The sequence below is a fragment of the Panthera tigris genome, chromosome A1 (genome assembly GCF_018350195.1).
Source record: "Panthera tigris isolate Pti1 chromosome A1, P.tigris_Pti1_mat1.1, whole genome shotgun sequence".
Lineage (NCBI taxonomy): Eukaryota > Metazoa > Chordata > Mammalia > Carnivora > Felidae > Panthera > Panthera tigris.
Window position 1 is genome coordinate 56358086 of NC_056660.1, and position 15170 is coordinate 56373255.

At 37.6% G+C, this 15170-nt stretch overlaps 1 long non-coding RNA gene across 2 annotated transcripts in view; it reads right to left on the reverse strand.

Moving 5' to 3' along the window:
* Positions 1-1031: 1031 nt before the first annotated feature.
* Positions 1032-15170, reverse strand: part of LOC122231040 — a 63962-nt gene continuing 49823 nt past the window's right edge. For both annotated transcript variants that reach the window (XR_006208152.1, XR_006208155.1), the window contains exons 3-5: positions 12952-13063; positions 11932-12049; positions 1032-1161 (exon numbers count right to left, since the gene is read on the reverse strand). This is a non-coding gene — a long non-coding RNA (uncharacterized LOC122231040). The remainder of the gene's footprint in view (positions 1162-11931; positions 12050-12951; positions 13064-15170) is intronic.

The following is a 15170-nucleotide window of genomic DNA, read 5'->3' on the forward strand; positions in this document are numbered from 1 at the left end:
GATCAGGAGTAGTTTATCTGAGTTTTAAAATGTACCTGTATAAGTTGTTTTAGCTGATATAGTTTTATAGATTCATCTTTTTTTCAAGATTTCAACTTTTGCAAAAAGGACACTGGATACCAGGAAACAGAACTTTCAGATTGGTGCTAACCCTCCAGGAGGTGTGTGTATGTGGGGAGTGGGGAGGAGTCATGGCAGAAGGGGAGGAAGAAGAAAGGTGATGAAACAGCAGGAAATGGAGAATTAAATTCTCACATTTCAATGTTGTAAAACACCATTCTTAATGCAAAGGGTGAACATTAATTATGTGCTTAAAGTGAAGCTGTTTCTGTCTCTATTTTTATGTCATAGTATATTGGCACATATATTGACACATTTAAAAAATTATTTATATACATATATACATTTATTTCTATACCTGGGTCCCAAAACACCATGTATGCCATCAGAGAGGGTTAGTGCCCCACTACCTCTCTCTCCAGTCCCTTCACTGGCTTCCATCTCCTATAGAGCAAGAAGAATAAGCCCAATATATTGCAAGTTGTGAACATTTTAAATGACAAGATAAATGCCAAGGGAGTATACCAGTATCAGCAGGGTGTTCCCAAATCTTAGGGTTTAAATACTTTAACCTTTAGATGCAAGTGATTCCTTATCTCTGATTGACATGTGTTCTTTAGTCTTGTTGGTTTCTTACAGTTTTTTAGCAAGTAATTTATATTTATTCCTAAAAATATAAATGATATTATCTTAGGGCATGTAACCTTCTTTAAAGCAAATTCCTTTTTCAAGCTGGAGCTAGACCTACAGAGAGGAAAGCTCTGAGAAGAGAAGGCATATACTGATAACTATTCATAACTGAATTTGGTCCTTATGCCTTTGAGTTTTGCAATCTTTGTCTAATGACATTAACCTTAATTTGTTACTTCCAAAAAATTACTGTACCAGTTACATTTTACTATTATAATAGACACCACACTACAACGATGAAACACAACATGATTTATTCTTTCACATAAAAGAACCCCAAAGGTAAGCAGTTGACCGTTAGCCTAGTAGCTCTGTGCAATCAATGAAGACCGAAGCTGCTTCTGTCTTTCTGCTCTGTCATCCATAGTGAGTGATTTCCTGCAGGTTTACAAGATGGCTGTGCAGCTCCATCTCAAAGTAGTTTCCAGAAAGGAGAGGAGAGGAAGGAGAGAAAAGCAAAGAAAACCCATTACAGAATGCCTGTCCCACATTTGATTGAGGGACTTCAACAGAACCATTTAATGGTTTTACATCTATCTCAGTTGCCAGAATGAAATATGTACTCATACCAACCTATAAGAGAAACTTGAAAATGTAATTTTTTAATGGGTATATTGCCACCTGGAATAAAATTAGAAATCTTTCATTAAGAAGAAAAAGGAGTATGTAAATAGTGTTGGCAGCTGCTAGTCCCTGACATAATTATGTAATCTTTTATCTTTAATCTAGAGTCATGATTGCCTAAGCTGAAAATGACTTTAGAGAAAACTTGAACTAAAATAATGTTAGAAACGAGGCCATTTGCTTGTTAACTAAGATTTAAGTAGTGACTTATATGACAAGCAATGTGCTAAAAACTTTTTGTGTAATATCTTATTTCATGTCCTTACTATGTCTGTGAAGATGGCATAAATGCTTACTACCTGTGATCTTGGTTAAGACATTTAACATCAAGCCTCAATCTGCACACAGGATCCTGGGGATAGTAAATATGGGATAGTCATCAATCTCTATGTGAGTAAGGATTGTGTATTCCTAAAAAACTCCATGTTAAGGATGATGTTTGATGCATGGGAGGTACCCCCCACCTTTTTTTGGTGGGGGATTAATGAATCAAAAGTCACACTGCTCTCATGATTTGAAGCAGTTATATCTGACTTCAGAGGCTGGGCTTTGAATCATATTGCATTCCCTTATTTTTTCTTTTTGTCAAAATGTTTTGCTTTGCTTTTTATTCATTGTGTTGGGTTTTTCAATAGTGCTTCTCCCACCCAAGTCGTTTGTTTGAAAACTTCATAGAATTAGAATATTTTTCATTGCAAGCAACAGAAACCTAATTAAAATAAACTTAAAAGAGGAATTTCAGGGATATTGGGGTTTAGCAATCCAAGGATAGGAGCTCTGCTTCCAGGAAAAACTGGAAGCAGAGCCAGCACTTTCTGATCCATTCATCTCTACCTCTCTTTGCATTTCTATATTCTCTCTCTCTCTCGTCTGCATTTTGTCATTTTAAGCTTTGCTGTTCCCAAAGCAGTGTACATTTTCACCACCCAAACTCTGTATGTTGTAGCTTCAGCAATTATAAAGAAACGGCGTGTCGTGGTTACATTTCCAAGAAGAACTGAGTGGTTAGGTGAGGTGCCTACCTCTGGGAAATACATCAAGAGGAAGGGGACAGTGTCAACTTGGCTAGACTCTAATTCCCAGTTTTCAATCACACGTTAATTTAGCTGTTGCTATACGTTGTATGTGTGATTAAAGTTTGCAATTAGTTGACTTTAAGTAAGGGATATTATTGGGTGGACCTGAGGTAGTTCACTTGCAGGCCATCAATGATCTCCTCAAGATCTACTCCCATGACCACAATGTGCTTTTAGACCTAAAGCCAAACTCCATTTCCAGCAGACCCCAAATGATGCAGTATAAACTATAACCCATGAAACTCATTGTTATACAATAAATTTTCCAATTTATAGTGACAGAAATCTGGAAAATACATGGGTAAACAGATTCTAAGGATATGAGATCATGGTGGAGAGAGCAAACCGTTGGATGAGGTTGAATTTTTTGATATGGATTCACTGAGCAGAGATTCTGGATTCCATATTTTAGCTTGAGGAATTAGAAAATGGCTCCTGGTCCAAAGGACATACCTATCACTGAAACTGAGAAAAATACTTGTGAGTAGGGTCTTAAAATCCCTGAAAAGCCCTGTGGTTATTCTTGTCTATAAATCATAAATTACAGTGGGAACTGCTCCCATTTAACTGGGTTCCTAAAAACAATGAGATAACGTAATCTCAGAATTGTACAAGCCAGATGGTGACATTTAATCAAAAAAGATAAGGTGGATATGCTTAACTTAATAGACAGTGGAGTCAAAGCAGTGAGAATATCTGACTCATAGAGAGGTATTGCAGGGGTTAGTTGAATATGGTGACCTTAAAAGGAAATAAAAGGAAAGGCTGCCAAATGCTTACTTAAACTACATAAGCAGAAGAGTTTTAGATCAGGTGCGCAGAAGTCCATCTTGAATCAGTGAAACACTGAGTCATGGCACCTCAGTCAACTCCCAGACTTGAGCCAGTTTACAGACCTAAAACTCTACTTGAGGAAAGACCCTGCGATATTGCCAAAGCGTTTGTTGTTAATCTTTCTCCAAAAGGACTTACCAGAATGACAGTACTGGAGAAAGGGAAATGATGCTTTTGGCAATTGCTGGACACTGTCTTTGAACTAAAATTAATTCCTGGCAACACACACTGTGTCCATCATTCAGAATAGGGGCTTACGGAGGTCAGATGATCAATGGAATTTTTAGCTCAGATCCATCTTGGGGTCAGTCCAGTTGTCTACTAAACATATACTGTGGTTATTTCCTCAGTTCCAAACTGTATAATTGCAATAGACATACTCAGTAACTGGCAGAATTTCCATCTTGGTTTCCCAAACTATGGAGTGATATCTGTTATGGTGGGAAAGACCAAGTGGAAGCTACTAGAAATGCTTTACCTAGGGAAAAAAAGTAGAGCTCCATTCCATGGGATTGTGGGGACTGCCCTCATCAAGGAGTTGAAGGAAGTGATGTGGAAATTCCTACCATCCCCAATTTACTTATTTGACCAGTGCAGAAAACAGATCTTGGAGAGTGACAGTAGGTTATCATAGGCTTAACAAGGTCATAGACCCCAGCTGCAACTGCTGTTCCACATGTGGAAGATCAAGCATATCCCTGCAACTTGTATACAGCTATCAATCTAGCAAGTGCTATTTTCTGAATATCTATTAGTGAGGACCACCAAATGTACTGCTTTCAGCTGGTGTAGCAAGCAGTGCCATTACCTTCACTGTCCTTCACAGGTGTCTCAACTCTCCAGCCCTAAGTCATAATTTACCTCATGGGTTACCCTGATTGCCTTTCTCTTGCACGAGATATTATGCTGGCCCATTCTACTGATATTCTGCTGATTGGTTTATCTATTTTGAGAGACACAGTGCAAGTTGGGGGGAACAGAGAGAGAGGGAGAAAGAGTGGGAACCCCAAGCAGGCTCTGCACTGCCATCGCAGAGCCCAACGTGGGACTCCAACTCATGACACTGTGAGATCGTGACCGGAGCCGAAACCAAGAGTATAATACTTAAATGACGGAACCACCCAGGTGTCCCAGTTTATATTTACATATTAAATAATATATCAAGTATAGTGTGTGTCAGACAGTGAGAAATAAATCTAACAAAAATTCGGGGCCCTCTCATCTTAGGTATATTTTTAAGGGTCCATTGGTGTGGGAATATTGAAATATCCCCGCCAAGGTGAATAAGTAGCTGCTTCTGGCCTTTCCTACCACAAAAAAAAAAAAAAAAAAAAAAAAAAGTGCAAAACCTAACAGGCCTCCATGGAATATGGAAGCATATTCAGTGTTTTTGTTTCTTTTCTTTTCTCTTTTCTTTTCTTTTCTTTTCTTTTCTTTTCTTTTCTTTTTTAAGAGAGAGCCAGCAAGCAAGGAAGAGGCAGTGAGGGAGAGAGAGAGAATACCAAACAAGCTCCACACTGTCGGTGCAGAGCCCAATGTGAGGCTTGAACCCACAAACTGTGAGATCATGACCTGACCCGGAACCAAGAGTCAGATGCTTAACCAACTGAGCCACCCAGGTGCCCCTGGAAACATATTCTTAATTTGTCTTATGCTACTTTGAACCATTTACCAAGTGACCAAAACTGTTCAATATGAGTTAGGCCAAGAATAAGAGAAGGTTGTGCAACAGGTCTGGACTGCCATGCAAACTGCTCTAACACTTGGACCATATAATCCTGTAAATCCAATGATGCTGGAAGTTTAATGCCAGGCATCACTAGGTTAGTTGTAGCATCACCCTGAGATTTTTGGAACGAAGCCTAATAATCCCCTAGAGATAACTACTTTCAATTTGAGAAAGCCCTTTTTACTATGGGCCTTAGTAGAAAGTTCGATGTTTATCCATAATTCTCCAAGTTAGCAGGCAACCTGAGATGCCCCCCATGAAATGATGATTTCAGCAGATTTTCCTAATCAAATGTATGGGATTACTCCTTCCGAGATACCAGTCAGCCCTTTCCCATAGCTGCTCTTCTCAGTGCCCAATGAGCATATGAACAAAGTGATCATTGTGGCAGGTATGGAGATTTTGCATAGATGTTGAAACCATGAATCGGGTATTGTCTGAGCCTTCAAGCCATAAATTTGGGCATGCCAAGTAGTACTGCATCGTCCAATGGAAGCAGTATATACAAGATGAGGCTTCTCCAGGCCCCGAAAACATAAGTATGTTGTGTAAAGAAGTGGCTCAAATTCCCTTTGGTCTTCATTCATCTTCCATTACCTTCACTTTTGAAGTCTACACCAATATTTATTCTCATGGAAAGTTTCCCGTGAATAGGAGACTGAAGAAGAAAAATGGTTCTCTTATGGATGGTTCTGCATGACATCCAAGCATCACCTAACATGGATACTTGTAAGACTACATTCTAAACATCCCCAAAAGGACAATAGTGAAAGGAAATCCTTCATGATAGCAGAATTTCTAAGTAATACACCTGGTGGTTCGTTTTGCCTGTAAAGAGAAATGACCAGAGGCACAAGTCTATAGCAGCTCATTGGCTGTGGTTAATAATTTAGCTAAATCGTCAGGATTTAGAAGGAACATGACTGAGAAAACTGGTGACAAGGAGATTTGGGGAAGAGGCACATGCATAGATTATTATAAATGGTAAAAGGATGTAAAGATACTTGTCTCCTATATGACTGCTCCTGAAATGGTGGCCTCAGTAGATTTTTAAAATCAAGTAGGTGGGGTACCTGGGTGGCTCAGTCTGTTGAGCATCTGACTTTGGCTCAGGTCATGATCTCATGGTTCATGAGTTCGAGCCCTGTGTCAGGCTCTGTGCTGACAGCTTAGAGCCTGGACCCTGCCTCGAATTCTGTCTCCATCTCTCTCTGCCCCTCCCCACTTGCACTCTGTCTCTCTCTCTCTCTCTCCCTCTCTCAAAAATAAATAATAATAAAACATTTAAAAAATTAAAAAATAAATAAAATCAAGTGGATAAAAGTACCCATTCTTTGAATATAAGTCAACCTCTTTCCCTAGCCCCCTGTCATTGCCCACTGGGCTCATGAGCCGATTGACCATGGTGGCAGGGATGGAGGTTTCACATAGTCTTAATAAGAATTATTAACAGAATTATACTCAAGTCGGGTCTGACTACAACTACTGCTGATTGTCTACTATGCCAGAAGTAGAGAATAAAACTAGGCACTCTAGAATACATCTGGATCCCCAAGTTGATCAGCCAGCTACCTGATGGTAGACTGATTACTCTGGACAGCTTCCATCACAGAAATAGTACTTTATTCGTACTGGAATAGACAATTACCCTGGATATGATTTACCTGCCCTGAACTCAATACTTCTGTCAAAACTACCACCCATGGACTTTTACCATGCCTTATCCACCTCCGTGGTATTCCACACAGCATTGCTTCTATTCAAGAAATTCACTGACAGAAAATAAAGTGTGGCATGGGCCCATGCTCCTGAAAATCACTGGTCTTATCATGTTTGCATCATCCTGAAGTGAATGGTAAAATAGTCTTCTGAAGACTCTGTTATAGTGCCAGATAGGTGGCAATACCTTATAGGACCTATGCAGTGTCCTGCAGGAGTCTGTATATGATCTGAATTAGCATCTATTATATGTTGCAATTTCTTCCACAGCTAGCATTCATTGATGCAGGAATTGAAGAATGGAAATTGGAGTGATTCAATTCTGTATTACACAAACATTTGATGCCCTATTCCCATGACCTTAGGTTTTGTTGGTCTAGAGTCCTTAGTTCCAAAGGAAAAGAAAGAATGTATCCACAAGGAGATGAAACAATAATATCACTGAACTGGAAGATGAGGTTGCCTCCTGGCCACATTGGGCTCTGTGTGCCTCTGAATTAGCAGGATAAGGTGAGAATTACAATGTTACTGTCTGGGCTGACTGATCCAGATTATCAAGGGGGTAATTGGGTTGTTACTGAATAACAGAAGTGAGGAAGAGTATGTCTGATATACAGAACATTCCCTAGGGTATCTCCTAGTGCTGTCATGTCCTACGATTAAAATCAGGGTTAAAGCACAATTCAGATAGGACTGCTAATGGCCTAGACCCTTGAAGAATGCAACTGGAATTAGAGGAGAAAGTAGTTATAAATTCCTGCTACAACTATGTGATCAGTTGCAGAAATGAGGATTGTAATGGTTATGTGTATTTTTCTTAATATAAATATGTTTATATATATGCACATTTATATACATACACCTGCTAGATATATTTTCTTCTTCCTCTTATCCCCCTGTCATGTAAGAGGTATTTATAATAAACTTTATATCACAGTATATAATTTAAAGCATATCAAAGAAGAAAGTGAGCATTACATCAATACTTTGCATTCTCTCCTAGGGAAAGGATTGGCCTGTTTTCAGATTTATGCAAGATACCTGAATCATGTTTTGTAGAAGTATGACTTTGTTAATGTCTTATTTTGAGAGAGAGAGAGAGAGAGAGAGAGAGCATGTGTGCACAAGCAGAGAAGGGGCAGAGGGGGAATCTTCTCCAGAGAGAGAATCTTAAGCAGGCTCCACACTCAGTAAGGAGCCTGATGCAGGGCTCAATCCCATGACTCTGGGATCATGACCTGAGCTGAAATCAAGCATTGGACACTCAACTGATTGAGCCACCCAGGCACCCCATGTTGTCTCTATTTGAGGATTAAGTTTGGTTTCAGGTGTGTATGTGTGCTAAGTTTACAAGGCATGGACTGTGGCTGTCCATTTTAGGTTTTAACTTGCTAGGCTATTGCCTTCAGTTACTCATTCAAACATTAATCTAGGTGTTGTGATGGCATTTTGTAAGTATAATTAAATTCCATAGTCAGTTGACTTTAAGTAAGTGAGATTATTCTAATTCATCTGGTGAGCCTCGTTCAGTCTTGTTGAAAGACCTTAAGAGTAGAACTGAGGTTTTCTTGAAGAGAAATTCCATGGTGGACAGTAGGTTTAGCTTAAGCCTGAGAGTTCCATCGTGCCCTTTCCTATAGCCTGCCCTATGGATTTGGGAATTTGTGCCAGCCCTCACAAGCATACGTGTTACATTTTTGAGCATAATCTCTGAAATTGTATGTCCTACTAGTCTATTTCTCTGATCATACTCTGGCCAAAAGGAGACAAAGTTACATTTCATATAATAGATGCTGCAGTGGGAACCAAGACCTAGAAGGGATCAGGGAGCAATTTGAGAAGTTCTGTGAAGGGGGTTGGATGGGGGGTTAGAATGAAGGGGGGTTGAAAAGATGAACCTGGTGAATGGTCTGTATGTTTTTATGACCTTTGTGCTGAACCTGCAATCAACATTTATGATGCTTTATATTGTGTAGAAAATGTTACATAGAAGGCCTGAGTTTTTCACTATTTGTGTATATCTATCCGTTTTTTCCCCTACAAGATTCCCAAATAGTCCACATTATTATTTAATTTAGCAGAGTAAGGATACTAGTTGGAGCTTAAAAATCATCCTTTGATTTACCCTTTCACTCATTCTCATAATCACAGAATTTTTAGTTTTTCAACTGATCAGTTAAAATGCAATTGAAATCTCTGTAAATACCTAAGGACATACTCTAGAGAGTTATGTTATTTAAAGAAAAGATATTTAAGTTGTGCCTATATGTCCTTTTAAATCTATACCGCCATCTGTATTTTTTTACACTGGGCATTCCAATAGACAATGTAACCATTCATCCATTACTTTCTAAGGTTTTTATTCTTCATGTATGCCTTTTTTCTTTTTTCTTTACGCTTGCAGGAGTAAAATTGTTGCTGAATTATCCATTAATTTTTCTTAGCAATTGTACTTCCTTAAAAAACAACAACAACAATCCTTTGCTAGCTCAAGGCAAAACACAGAGATTGCCATTTTTTCAAAGCTCCATTACATAATGAATACAGAAAGAAAATTAGGCTTAAAGAAAATTAAAGCAGTATCAAAACAAAGTCTTTGGCAAAAATATTTCTGCAGAAAGTTAATGTGTTCTTCTGAAATGCAAAATGAGTTTGCTATAGTGATGAAGCTCTTCCTCTCAATTAAACATCAACAAAACAATTAGAATGCATTACTTGTGTTTTAAATATATATCTCTAGGAAGATGACTGGAAAAGACAATGAGGTAAGAAAGGAGGCTGACAGGAAGGGGTGAAATCGAAAAGAAAGAGGAAACCTTTAATTCCTTCCACTTTCTGGCTCCTATTTTATAAGGTATGGGAGGAAAAAAAGTTCTTGAAATAGTAATATTCAATCTGTGGCAACTCAATGCATAATTCAGTCCATCTCACAATAGACTATCTGATTCACAGGAATCATTTTGAATGTTATCTTCTCAAATAGCAATTTTGCCTTTTGGAAAGCTAATTTCACATAGACTAGGATGCTTTTGCAGGCTGTCAACAATCACAGCAGACAACAAAAGACAAAAAAGAGAGAGTGAGAGGTGGGGGAAGGGAGAGACAAGATAAGAAAGGAAGATAGTTAATTCACCGAGCAGAGGCATTTAGGCCAGTTACTCTGACTTTAATCCATATTTTTTCTCCTTACATACGTTCCATTAACTTGATATACAGTTATACCTCTCTCATTTGTGGCTTTTAAAAGATTCATGTAAAGCATTTTGAAGTTTATATTTAGATACATAGCAATATTCATACTTTCACATCAATATCTTTCTGGTAAGAGGAACCTAAAAAATATTAGACTTTGAAAAATAAATGACCATGAAACCAGCTATTACTATAGACTTATTTTTATAGAAAAAAAATAGTAGAAAAATGGTTAGAAATCAGGGAACAGTCAGTGAATTGTAGTAATTCAGTGGCATGGTATGCTCTTACTAAAGTGATTACTGTAAACACTGCAGGAAAATGTCCATGGTAAGGTGAGTGAATTAGTCAGTAGACAAAATAAACCTCCGCTGTAATTATTAAAAAAGTCATATGCAGGTGGGAATGACTCTAAGTAGCCATGAAGAACTTAAAACAACTCTTGTGTTTGAAAGTGGAATGGTGGGCGACATTTCAAAAAGTGTATTTTATTAACACATGGAAACAAAAAGGAAGTTTTAACCCATGTGGGTTTTTCAAATTTTTAATTTCTGAAAAGATAATTGGCACTGGCTTGGGATATTAAGTTTCCAGATCTCTCTCTTCTAGGCTGTACTTCTCTTTTACTTTATTCATATCCTTTCTTTTGGCTTACTTGTCTGTTGTTACTATTTTGATGTTTGATTATATTTATTCTCACACCCTGATCCATTACTTCTCCCAACTCTCATTTTAAAGCATATGTGTCTTTAGGGGTGCCCGGGTGGCTCAGTCAGTTGAGCATCTGACTTTTGATTTTGGCTCAGGTCATGACCCCAGTTAGGATTGAGCTCTGTGTCAGGCCCTGTGCTGAGCGTGGAGCCTGCTTAGGATTCTCTCTCTCTTTCCCTCTCTCTCTCTCTGTCTGTGCCCCCAACTCACACACACACTCTCTCTCTCTTTCTCAGAATAAAAATTAAAATAAAGAAAAATGTATGTCTTTAGATCCAGAAAACTGTCAGGGAGGGAAGAAAAAGGACTGAAAGAAGGCTGCTTTGTGCTCTTGAAAGCACAAAATTACATTGAGATGGACCCAGTCCCTTTCCAAAATAAGGTTTTGGTCAAGTAGGGTAAGATAGACCTAAATAACAATCATACACATACTTAGAGACGTACGAAGAAAAACTAGGATACAGGGAGTACATACTACATGCACACACACACACAGACACCAGAGGAACATAGTCTGAGTTTGGATTCAGAAGAATGCCTCCACAAATAGCTGATACTTAAGATTACTTATAAAAGATATATAGAAATCATCCCGGATAAAAACAAGGAAGTGACTGTTAAAGGCTAAAAGAAAGTTCTTTTGTGGCAGAGATATAAAAAGAGAAGAAATGAGGTCCCTAGTAGCTTGGAAAGTAGGAGAAACTCCAGTACTGTGATTGTGGTTCAGGACTTAGGAGTAAAGGAAAGTGTAGCATTCTTAGATGAGACGTTTAGGCATGATTTTATATACCATGGTAAGAATTTAGGAGATTTCATTTAAAAGCAAGGAAGGCCACTGAAATATTTTATGCAAGAAAACAAGAGATAAAACTTATATTTTGAAAGGATTGTCTGGATGCTTTGTGAAGAATCATCTGGAAGCAAGAAGCAAGAGTGAATGTTCATAACTAGAAAGCTATTGCAGGAAACAAAGCAAGAAATCTTAGTGGCTTAGACCAGCTGCTGCCATGAAGCTAGACAAGTTTTGTACTGAAGAAATATTTTTGAGATAGAATTCACTTGGGTTTGGTGACTGATAAGTTTGGGTCAAGACAGAAATTTGAACATTTAAAGTTTTGGTTAATACGAATCATGGGAGGAAACGGGAATAAGTGGCAGAAATCTAGAAATAATTTTCTTAAAGGCATTCATGAAGAAGGGGGTTATCATTGTGTGTATCCTAGGTACTTCTGCCTACTTCCTTCTGAAAAGATGTCCCCAAACTAACTTAAAGAGTACTATCAAGTGTGGTTTTACTTTCTGTCCTGCATTTGTAGAGACCAACTGTCCCAAAACAGTGGGTGTCTTCACTGCCTCCTCTTGCCATGGGGACGCCTCATAAAAGTCTCCTCATGGGGATGGATGGTCTTTATTTCTGTGGAGACAGAAAGGGAGTAGGGTGCATCAAGCCTCCATTCCCTCTGTTATTCTGTTCCAGTTAGACTTCGTGAGAATAGTATTCTAGAATGAAAAGTTCTGTTTGGAAGGCTCTGGGAAATCTCAAAATGGAGTTAAAACCAAGAAAGTACTAAGATTCAAGTTCCAGTTAACTTGGACTTTGACTTGCACAGCACAGGAGAAACCTCCCAAACTTCAGCTTTAGGATGGTATATGACACCAGGGAGGCTTTCTTCACAGAACAGACTCTCCTGGTTTCATATCCATTCTTACCTGCACTTTCTCCTCCTCATCTTCCAGTTCTGTGACCTCTGTCCCTCCCTCAATCATAGGACCTCTTTTGTGCTTCCATCTATCCCTTCCTTCAGGCTTCAGATTGGGCTCAGGTTTCAGTCCATGTTAAAATCCAGCAAAACTCCCTTTCTAGCTTTTCTCCTTACATGACAAGAAGTCATGACCTGTTATTTCTCTTACTACAACTCCTACTTGGAAGCATAACCTTAAAAATTAGCAATTCTCCTTAGAGAAAATGCATGCTACACCATTCTAAATAAAGAATTGTTTTCCCAATTAACATTACCTAGGCTTCTTCCTTTTAAAATTTATTTACTGTCATTTAGTGTTGAGGAGGATTGTGTTGTTTTCTGTCACTTTGGAGTATAAAGACACAAATAATTGAAAACATTTAATGACTGCTTTTTGTTCTTGGGGTCCCATCACTTTATGTGTTTATATTTATATTTTATTTAAAGATTTCCTTAGAAATAAAGAAGACTAGCAAATAGTTAATCCGCTGAGTTCTTGAAAGTCTTGGATACTATATCAAATATTGTGAATAATAAAATGTTTTCATTGAATGGAAAATCCTGCTAGACTGACCTGGAGTTATCTGGTGCTGTGGTGGGCTAGATGGCAGACTGGAGGGCACTGAGAGTTAATGAGAGATGAGGAGATGGAAACAGGAATCGTAGTCAGCACATATCATATGTGACTATGAAGAAGAGGAAAGAACAGTTATTGAATCATAAAATCTCAACTTTTAATTTTAAGATAGAAGTCACTAGATAATATAAGAAACATATGAATAAAATTCAAAGGGGTAAATAAGGACCCACAAACAGAAGATATAAGACCAGAAAAACTAGAAATAAAAGGGTTCAGAGAGAGGCTGACATTTATAGCAAAAATGAAGACTGCCTTTATTAGAGGAGGAACACAGTCTTGACCAAAGCATGTATGAAATTACAGATGGTAGGTCTGCAGAAGTAGGTTTGGATCATTGTGCCAGGAATTGGAATTTTTTTGTTTTATGAACTTTTTTAGTGAAATATGATACAATGTAAATGCTCAGAATGCATAAAATGTTACTTTATTAAATTTTTTTAATGTTTATTTATTTTTGAGGGGGGGGCAGAGAGAGAGAGAGATACAGAATCCAAAGCAGGCTTCAGGCTCTGAGTGTTAGCAGAGTCTGATGCAGGGCTCGAGCTCACCAGTAGCAAGATCATGACCTAAGCCAAAGTTGGACAATTAACCCAATGAGCCACCCAGATACCCCTAAAATTTTTAAATGTTGTTACAGATATGTTCAAGAAAACTGATTAGAAAATATATTAGAACATTACAATGAACTGAGTGTTTATGCCCATCACCCCAAATTCATAAATTGAAACTTGATGCCCAGTGTGGTGGGTTTAGGAGGTGGGGCTTATAGAAAGCAATTAGGTCATGAAAGCAAGGCCCTCATGAATGGAATTAGTGCCTTTCTAGAAGAGACTCTAGAAGACTTTTTTGCCCCTTCTGCCATGTGAGCTTATGGTGAAAATATAGCTATCTGTGAAGAAACTGGCTCTCAGCAGACATTGAACCTGCAGGTGCCATGATATTGGACTTCCCAGCCTCCAGAACTGTAAGAAATATACATTTGCTATTTATAAGCTATCTAGCTTATAACATTTTTTGTTATAGCAGACTAAACAGACTGATAGATACGAAGGGATTACGGAAAACCAAGTTGAAAGTGATGACCCCAAATTTTCAGGTTTATTAGGGCATCTGCCTATTTGTGTGAGAGTCTACAGCAGCCCACAACTACTAGAAGAGAGCAAAGTATATTAACTGTTAATGCTACCTCAGGAGTGAGTTTGAGTTGTGCCAACAACTAAAGACACATTTTTCTTTAATACATTTTCCCATATTCTAACACATTTATATTATACAATATACTAATATTACATATTATGACCTTATAAAACAAGGCAAAATCTGCTGGTCAAACATCTGAGACTTAACACTGATAGCATCCTTTTTGCAATCTTTTCATGACTAAGTGTCTACCTTTATGATTTCTCAGCATATGCTTTGTATACTTTTATTATAGGACTTACCATAACATTGTGATCTTTTTTTGTTTGCTTCACTTCCTATTAAACAGTACATTTCTTAATGTCAAGAACCTCTTCTTCCTAGCTCTTAATCTTAGTAAGTTTTCAAGAAATGCTTGGTCAACAGAAATGAATGAATCTGTGCTCTACAACTGAAATACCTAAATAAAAAATTCTTAAACGATGATATCCTTGTTTCTATATTTAAAACTTACTTATTGCCAAATTTTGACTAAAAATAGCTTAATGTAGTGTTTTTATTATGAAATCACAATGCAGATGGACATACATTAAGGCGATGAAAAATTTATTCTCTTCTATTTTTTTTATTCCTAAAATTAAGTATAAGCTATTATAAATAATGTAGCAGTTGCTACCATATGATCAGCATCATCTACAATGTAATACCATTATAATAAATATAAAGTAGTGTTTACACATATATATGAATTTACTTTAACCTGGTTATGAAAGTGCAAAATACTTTGTCCTAACTCTGACAAGAAGTATATATTTCTATTTTGGGTGTAAATTGTATTATTTCTAGCAAAGCTCTGTCTACTGACTATAACTATGTGTAAATAATGTTGACTGATTCACATGCTCTAAAGTTAGTATAGAAGCTCTCTGTATTTTTTCAGACATTAAGGTTCTTTCTGTTTTAAGCCTATGGATGGTACTGATGACTGGGGAATACTGATAAACAGATTCATT